The sequence below is a fragment of the Jatropha curcas genome, chromosome 1, assembly GCF_041381405.1.
Source record: "Jatropha curcas cultivar XTBG-Jc1 chromosome 1, XTBG_Jcur_1.0, whole genome shotgun sequence".
NCBI classification, from domain to species: Eukaryota; Viridiplantae; Streptophyta; class Magnoliopsida; order Malpighiales; family Euphorbiaceae; genus Jatropha; species Jatropha curcas.
Window position 1 is genome coordinate 23,074,526 of NC_143151.1, and position 9,156 is coordinate 23,083,681.

Here is a 9,156-nt window from a genome sequence, read left to right on the forward strand (position 1 = left end):
AGGATCAATTCCTATAGCTTTAATTTATAAAATTCATTATAAGGCAATGAATTCAGCCTTTGGTACTAAATATAAACTACAACCTAAAATTGGTGAAACAAGATTTCTTCAAACAGATTTGACTAAAACAAACACAGTAATTCCTAAAACCATCCAATGGAAGGATATAACACTTCCAGATGAATGGATTTTAGAAGGGGTTGTACCTCCTCCAGTTATTGATAAAGTAAAACCAAACATCAATTTGCAAAAAATTGAACAATTTGAAGATGGTAAAGTAACTTTAAAATTTAATAGAAGTCAAAGTATGAGGTATGCAGGGTCATCTTCCTCCGTAACTACAGATGAAAATGATAAACCTACTTCCTCTATACCTTCTGTTATTTATGCTAAATATAAAGAGACTGAGCCTAAACCAATAATTCAAACATTAGTAAAACCAAGATTTTCTACTTCTGATATTCCAAATTTAAAAATGAAAGGTGTTGATTATAGTAATTCTATACCACAGGCAGTTTATAATCCTGTAGATAATTATGTTAATCAACAATCAAATTTAGTAAATACACCTCCAGTATCACCAACAGCTTCAGCCATAACTGAAAATGTTAGTGAACTCAATAGGGAATTAAATGTACTTAATAAAGACGATATAGAAAAAAATTTAATAAAAGAAGTATCTAAAATTAAAAATTTACTTAAAATGAAACAGATATTAAAACAATATACTTTTGAAGAATTAAAATATGAATATTTAGATTATAAATTAAATACTCAAACTGAAGTTAAATTCTTTGATTGGTACAAACTTATTAAAGAAAATTCTTCTAATAAAAGTTTAAATCCAATTACTGTAAGAGATAAAAGACCAGAATGGATAGTAAATGATCAGACAATTAAAAGTGATTTTCCACCTAAAACAATTAGTAAATTAAAACATCAAGATCATGAAATTGTCTGTGCTCCATTTAAAAATATAAGGGAAAATGATACAAATAATAAATTAATTGAACAAAATAATTTTAGTAATGCCAGTTTAATTTGTTTAAATACACAATTAAAACGGATAGAAAATTTATTAGAAGATAAACCAATTGTAAATGAGATTGTAAAAGGTAAAGAAAAGGTAAAAACTCATATGTTTAAACCTTACCAAATTTCTCAATCTAGTAAAAATGAATTTCTAAATACACTAAAAGATCAATTAAGTAAAATTCAAGTTAGATCTGCGACTACCCAACATGTAGCTCAGGATACTCCTCAATCATCAGCATCAAGAAATATAAATATAATTGAAGAAAACACCAACTCTGATGTTAGTGAACCTGACTCAGAAAATATTCAACAATTTGAAATCAATCCTATAAATCATCATAGAGAAATAGTAAATAGAGCACCAGACTTAGGAATTGTTGATAAACCTAATACTATATCTCAATTTAAATATAATGCTTCAACAATCTATGAATGGAACATAGATGGTCTAAGTGAATATAATATCTTAAGTATTTTGCAACAAATGACAATGGCTGCAAATGCTTATAAAACACAGTCAATCATTTCTGATAAAGCTATAGCAGAAATCTTAATTGCTGGATTTACCGGCCAACTTAAAGGATGGTGGGATTATCATCTCACTGACCAACAACATTTAGAAATTCTAAATTCAATTCAAATAAATGATGAAGGTGAACCTATATATGATGAAAATGGTGAAGTAATTCAAGATGCGGTGTCATCTTTAATTCTCACTATTTCACTTCATTTTATAGGAGATCCATCTCACTTAAAGGATACATCCTTCTAATACAACACAAAAACTCAAATGGTTGATGCCAACTTGCAGAAATAAAAGTTTTCTAAGTCTAAATCATGGATTAAACATTAACTAACTATTCCTATCGAAATCAAATTTATAACTTCAATGTACTATACTAGGCTACAATTTTCCAGAAATAAATAAATTGAAATAATTGCTTGCCAAATCTAAAAGTCTAGACTTCATGATTAAATTTTCATATTTTACACACTAGCTAACTCACTACCCTACAAGAACTTCATTTACAACTTCAAATACCCATCCCAAACATTATGATTCAAAGAACCAACTAATTAATTGCTGCTAACTCAAGGAATTCAAAATTCTCTATTTAATACCCAAAATATATCCACCATTCTTTAATCATTACTAAAATTCTAGATTAGGCATTACAAACCAATGTTTCCATTAAGTTGCAATTTAGTAATCTCATCTCTCAAGTAATCCAATACACAGCTTAAACATATATACCAACCCCAACAAGTATAATTATCTACCTTTTAATTTCATCAGGTATACCAGCTTCTAAGAACCTTCAACAATATAAATATTTATCTTCTAAATCAATCCCAACGATAAAAAGCTATTTAACTGTAATTCATTGGGCTTAAACACTAAATTAGTTCATACACCCCATTACAGCCAATTATTTAAAAACTATTAAATCCTTGACTCCTATTCAAAGAGTAAATATCTAATTAGCACTTAAAATTTTCTAAAGTTCTAAACAAATAAATTAAACATATCCGGCTACCGCAAATACCACAGACTAATCAAATTTAATTATTTACAGAAGAGTAAAAATATTCTATTTAGATATAGACTATTCCGATAATCTTATTTCTTGTTATTTAATTAAATCTACTTATATATAATCCTATCTAAATAATTTAAATCTTATTATTTTATTGTACCTACTTTGATAATTAATCCACATAAATTTGCTAAGGTCACTAAATCTAAACTTCTACAGTTTTTTTTTTTTTCAGCTATAACACCGAATTTCTAAATTTGTGTCAAATAATTATTTGAAGGTCAATTGAATTCGGGTTGCAAAACTAACTGTATATTCGTAATCTACATAAAAAGGTCAACATTCTGCCATACCCATGCTCCGGTGACCGGAACAACCGCTGGCCGCCGGCATCGCCGCCATACAGGGTGGCGAGGGAGGCGGCAGTCCGGGATCAAGCAATTTCGACACTAATTTGCTTAATATTTCCATGAAAATTACAAATTCCTCTTCACTTTACACAAATCATGCCATTATCTAATGAAATCCCAAATTTTAATTTTTGACACCTTAACAAAATTTCTTCAAGGAATTTCCCTAAACCCCACAGTTAATTATCTATTGACACAAGAAAATCCAAGAAAGGAGGTTAGGGAGTCATGATCGGCTCACCTTGTTGATAGCGGTCGCCGGAAGGCCGGAGGAGAGGGAGTTGCCGAAGGAGGCAGCTTCGAGCTACGCCACTGCAAGGCCGTTCGGCGCGAAGAAAAGCGAGAGACGCGATTGGTGGCGTGAATGGAGTTGAGCGCCGCCTTGCTTTCCTCGCGTGGTGGCCGGAAACGAAGAGAGGAAAGGGGGAGAGGAGGTCGCGCGCTTGGTGCTGGCGCAAGGAAGAAGAAGGGAAAAAGAAAAAAAAAAAAAGAAAAAAAGAAAAGAAAGAAAAAAAAATCTTGGGGCTTCTAGACCATTCCGGTTCGATTCGAACCGGTTTGGTCTAATTCAATGATTCGGCTCAATTTGCTTGGTTTTCGAGTTTTTCGCTTGGTTTTCGAAAAATCAAATTGGTTAATGGGTCCAGTTTAGCAATAATAAAATACTAGCTGGTATAATCTCATTGGTTGAAAATAAAAAATTTAGTTTTTAAATGAAAATTCTACGAAATTAAATTTTCGGGTCGTTTCAATCTTCCCTCATAAAAATTCGTCCTCGAATTTTAGAGATGAGCAAGAAATAGGAATGCAACTAGAAAAGAAAGCATGTAAGGACATTTAACAAACAAATTATCATTTGATTGACATCCACGAATAAATGAATGAAAGGTTTCATTATAACTCAAAATGTATTCGTTCAACCATCTATTACATTTATTGTCACTTGATTAAAACTCACAGGAAACTTAAGTCTATTACTATAACCTCGAATTTCTATTGCCAACAATCCTATTTAGTGCCACTTGGCTGAAGTTTACGAGAAACTTAAGCTTATTGTCTAATTCTCCAATTACTATCTTCAGACAGCTACTGAAATCTCTTTAGAAAATCTTTCTTTGAATAAAACTTTTACAATAAAACGGGATTTATCAAGAAGATGCATAATATATGTCATATATATTTCTCAAAATTATATAATTTTCTTTGAAAATTTAAATGTTCACTAAGTATTCCTTCATGAAAACCCAACATATAGTTTACAAACACAAAACGACTGAAATTTAATTTACTTCTAATATCAAGATTTAACTCGTTTAATTTACATATATTATTATTCAAACTTTTCTTTAATCAAAAATTCAAAAACTTATTACTTTAATTCAAAACTTTAAGAGAAAAAAAATTCGTCTACGACTTCCGTTGTCTATTATATCATAGGGCACTTCGAAATAACTGTCTGTTAATCCTCGTTAATCGTGATTTATCTAATCACCAACATTTCAATCTAAGACTTATTACTTACCCTTTCATCTAATACACATCAATACTAATGTCTTCTATGAAAATCTCTTAAGTCCTAACCTAATGCCATCTTAACACCCAAATATCACACCAAACCAATCTCATTAGTTTCTTATCGTCGAATGCATATATACTAATAACTTCACTTTTCTGTCCATATCATGGACTAGAATTTTTCTAATCTACAGTCTTAACATTTAATTAAATGACTTAATTAGCCATACGTCTACCTATCACTAACTTGAGTCAACTGTATATTTAACTTACCTATCTCATTTGTCCTTAATCAATCAATATTCTCCTATTCAAGTCGAGTAAGGTATTTATAAATTCCAATTTTTTTTTTTTTATCTACCACTAACTCCTAATATATATATATTACAATTTGTCAACTATTATGTCTTACCCTTAAACTATCCAAGTTCATTTCTATTGTTATCTTTCTTACTTACACATTAAACAATCCTATACTCCTAATTTAGTAGCAACTCAACTTCTGTACCCAAAATTGCCTACCTGACCATTCCAACATTCGTGTTTCTATCTTGACTGCGAACTACCTACTTACCTATATCATTGTTATCATTATTATTACCACCCCTTTATCTTATCCCACCGGCCCTGTGATATAAATAGACAATTTTTCAAAAATAATTTTTTTCTATATAAATAATCAATTTTCAATTTATTTATCATAACACAATTTGAATTCAAAATAAAAATGGGGTTTAAAATTTAAATATCAATATCAAGTAAATAAAACAATAAAAAGAAATTCTAAAGAAATTCAGTAGCCGAACTGAATACTAAAATATTGATTCCTAATCACCCAAAATTCATCAATCCACCATACAATTAGAAAACCTACTTATTCTCTACACTATCCTGTTCACTGATAGGAATAGAGTTCACATGAAAAGTAGTGTACTGGGTGATCAGGCCAATCCACTACCATCAGGTATTACTCTATTCCCTAGCTTAAGGGTTGATAATTGCTTTCGCCCCTACAGGTATTGTGATGGGTTCATCCTACTATCCATTACTTTCACTCTAATCCTCAATTAGTTCTTCTATAGTTTATGGATCTTCACAATAGGTGTGGGTTTTCCCACCTCATAGGGTCTAGTGCGTCCACCATCCCTAGAGAGGGAAATCACAAAGTTTCCTTCCTTATGTTGGTTACGGCCGATCCCAACATAAAGAAATTTCCTATACTCCGCAGTTGTGTCCTAAAACCCTAACCTAAGCTCTGATACCAACTTTGTCACGACCCAATTCCATGGGCCGGACCGGCACTAGGGCCCAGGTAAGCTTAAGGCCCCCGAGGCCCGTAGTAAGCCTGAAACACTAGAATCTATTATCTCAGTATAAATTTCAACATTCAGCCCATATGATAATGAAAAATAACCTCAATATTTTATTATTTCTCGGCCCAAGTTTATCTTCTACAGCATTCCATAGTTCGGGCCCAATTTACAATACATCACATTTCTAACATGAGCTTACAGAATTATTTTGTCTATGTTAATACACGACTAAATATATGTAAATCCTACAACTGCGGAGTCACTAACTCTTTGGTATACATAATTACATAGCAAATAATTGTGGAACTAGGAAAAATTTCTCTGTTGCCCTCCGCCGAAGGAACATAACCTAAATCGGATTAAAGAAGAACTTACTTCCTGAAACATCAAACAAGATATGTGAGCCTTTAAAGAAATAATACCTATTGCACCGCACACGCATTCACACAAATGAATAAATATATCAATCTAGTCATCTGACTAGTTATATGCTCACGCAGTCAGTCACACAAATGGCATATCATTAACACCCACAATCATTAACATCTTCATGTAATCACATCACGTGGAAATTGGTCTGTAGCGTCACCGAAACCCCCGATGAGCCGTCCTCCCACATGGCCCATCCTCTCATAACGTGTGCACCAGGGAGCCGATCCCCCATACTGGCCGACCGGTCTAATCCTCACTTGACCAGCCCTCTCGTTGTTTTTCCATTCTCTCTTTTCTTTTCCATACCAACAGGAGGCAACCCGGTCGTCTCCATCAAATCTAGATCATCAGGCGCTCACAACAGGAGGCCACCCTGCGGGCTGCGATCAAATCTAGATTATCAGGTGCGCCCAATAAAGAAGCCAACCTGTGGTTTTCCATATCATACAAACCACAATGGTAGGTACACACGGGGGCGCCGATCTCCCATTTACCCGGCCGACGGTCCAACCGTCCTCACAAACCCATGGTGACCCACTTCATCCCAACTCCACACAAACAAAGCACAGCAATATCACACACAATTAATCAAGTATTGCAATTAAATGCAAGCATATTAATCAATTAAACATCGTAATGCAATGCACAACTAGACATCCAATTTCAAATGCAAATAAATAAGTAAATAGTGTTAACAATAAACAACAATAATAAAATAAATAATAATAATAATAATAATAATGAACAAAATAATGAAAATAAATAAATGAATAATGGAATGCTTAAATGAATAATAATGACAATAAATAAACAATTAGAGTACTTTATTTATTATGTAACAAATTATAGAATTTATCTAAATAAACTTATTAATTATATTATTAATTACAACTAGTCTAAGTTCTATCGAAATTTCGGCAGCACCTCCCCTAAAAATTGGACTATCCACCTGTTTAGATAACACAGTATTATTATATATTTATCAATCAATACACACTGCCCATCCGTATATATATATATATATATATATATATATATATATACATCCTTCTAATACAACACAAAAACTCAAATGGTTGATGCCAACTTGCAGAAATAAAAGTTTTCTAAGTCTAAATCATGGATTAAACATTAACTAACTATTCCTATCGAAATCAAATTTATAACTTCAATGTACTATACTAGGCTACAATTTTCCAGAAATAAATAAATTGAAATAATTGCTTGCCAAATCTAAAAGTCTAGACTTCATGATTAAATTTTCATATTTTACACACTAGCTAACTCACTACCCTACAAGAACTTCATTTACAACTTCAAATACCCATCCCAAACATTATGATTCAAAGAACCAACTAATTAATTGCTGCTAACTCAAGGAATTCAAAATTCTCTATTTAATACCCAAAATATATCCACCATTCTTTAATCATTACTAAAATTCTAGATTAGGCATTACAAACCAATGTTTCCATTAAGTTGCAATTTAGTAATCTCATCTCTCAAGTAATCCAATACACAGCTTAAACATATATACCAACCCCAACAAGTATAATTATCTACCTTTTAATTTCATCAGGTATACCAGCTTCTAAGAACCTTCAACAATATAAATATTTATCTTATAAATCAATCCCAACGATAAAAAGCTATTTAACTGTAATTCATTGGGCTTAAACACTAAATTAGTTCATACACCCCATTACAGCCAATTATTTAAAAACTATTAAATCCTTGACTCCTATTCAAAGAGTAAATATCTAATTAGCACTTAAAATTTTCTAAAGTTCTAAACAAATAAATTAAACATATCCGGCTACCGCAAATACCACAGACTAATCAAATTTAATTATTTACAGAAGAGTAAAAATATTCTATTTAGATATAGACTATTCCGATAATCTTATTTCTTGTTATTTAATTAAATCTACTTATATATAATCCTATCTAAATAATTTAAATCTTATTATTTTATTGTACCTACTTTGATAATTAATCCACATAAATTTGCTAAGGTCACTAAATCTAAACTTCTACAGTTTTTTTTTTTTCAGCTATAACACCGAATTTCTAAATTTGTGTCGAATAATTATTTGAAGGTCAATTGAATTCGGGTTGCAAAACTAACTGTATATTCGTAATCTACATAAAAAGGTCAACATTCTGCCATACCCATGCTCCGGTGACCGGAACAACCGCTGGCCGCCGGCATCGCCGCCATACAGGGTGGCGAGGGAGGCGGCAGTCCGGGATCAAGCAATTTCGACACTAATTTGCTTAATATTTCCATGAAAATTACAAATTCCTCTTCACTTTGCACAAATCATGCCATTATCTAATGAAATCCCAAATTTTAATTTTTGACACCTTAACAAAATTTCTTCAAGGAATTTCCCTAAACCCCACAGTTAATTATCTATTGACACAAGAAAATCCAAGAAAGGAGGTTAGGGAGTCATGATCGGCTCACCTTGTTGATAGCGGTCGCCGGAAGGCCGGAGGAGAGGGAGTTGCCGAAGGAGGCAGCTTCGAGCTACGCCACTGCAAGGCCGTTCGGCGCGAAGAAAAGCGAGAGACGCGATTGGTGGCGTGAATGGAGTTGAGCGCCGCCTTGCTTTCCTCGCGTGGTGGCCGGAAACGAAGAGAGGAAAGGGGGAGAGGAGGTCGCGCGCTTGGTGCTGGCGCAAGGAAGAAGAAGGGAAAAAGAAAAGAAAAAAAAGAAAAAAAGAAAAGAAAAAAAAAATCTTGGGGCTTCTAGACCATTCCGGTTCGATTCAAACCGGTTTGGTCTAATTCAATGATTCGGCTCAATTTGCTTGGTTTTCGAGTTTTTCGCTTGGTTTTCGAAAAATCAAATTGGTTAATGGGTCCAGTTTAGCAATAATAAAATATTAGCTGGTATAATCTCATTGG

At 32.7% G+C, this 9,156-nt stretch overlaps 1 long non-coding RNA gene across 1 annotated transcript; it reads right to left on the reverse strand.

Annotated features, from left to right (window-relative positions):
• Window positions 1-5,898: 5,898 nt before the first annotated feature.
• On the reverse strand, window positions 5,899-8,874 carry LOC149499175 (uncharacterized). The gene is made up of 2 exons (XR_016318556.1): window positions 8,714-8,874; window positions 5,899-6,189 (listed from the first exon to the last, which is right to left on the reverse strand). It is a non-coding gene; the product is annotated as an uncharacterized LOC149499175 (long non-coding RNA).
• Window positions 8,875-9,156: the final 282 nt, after the last annotated feature.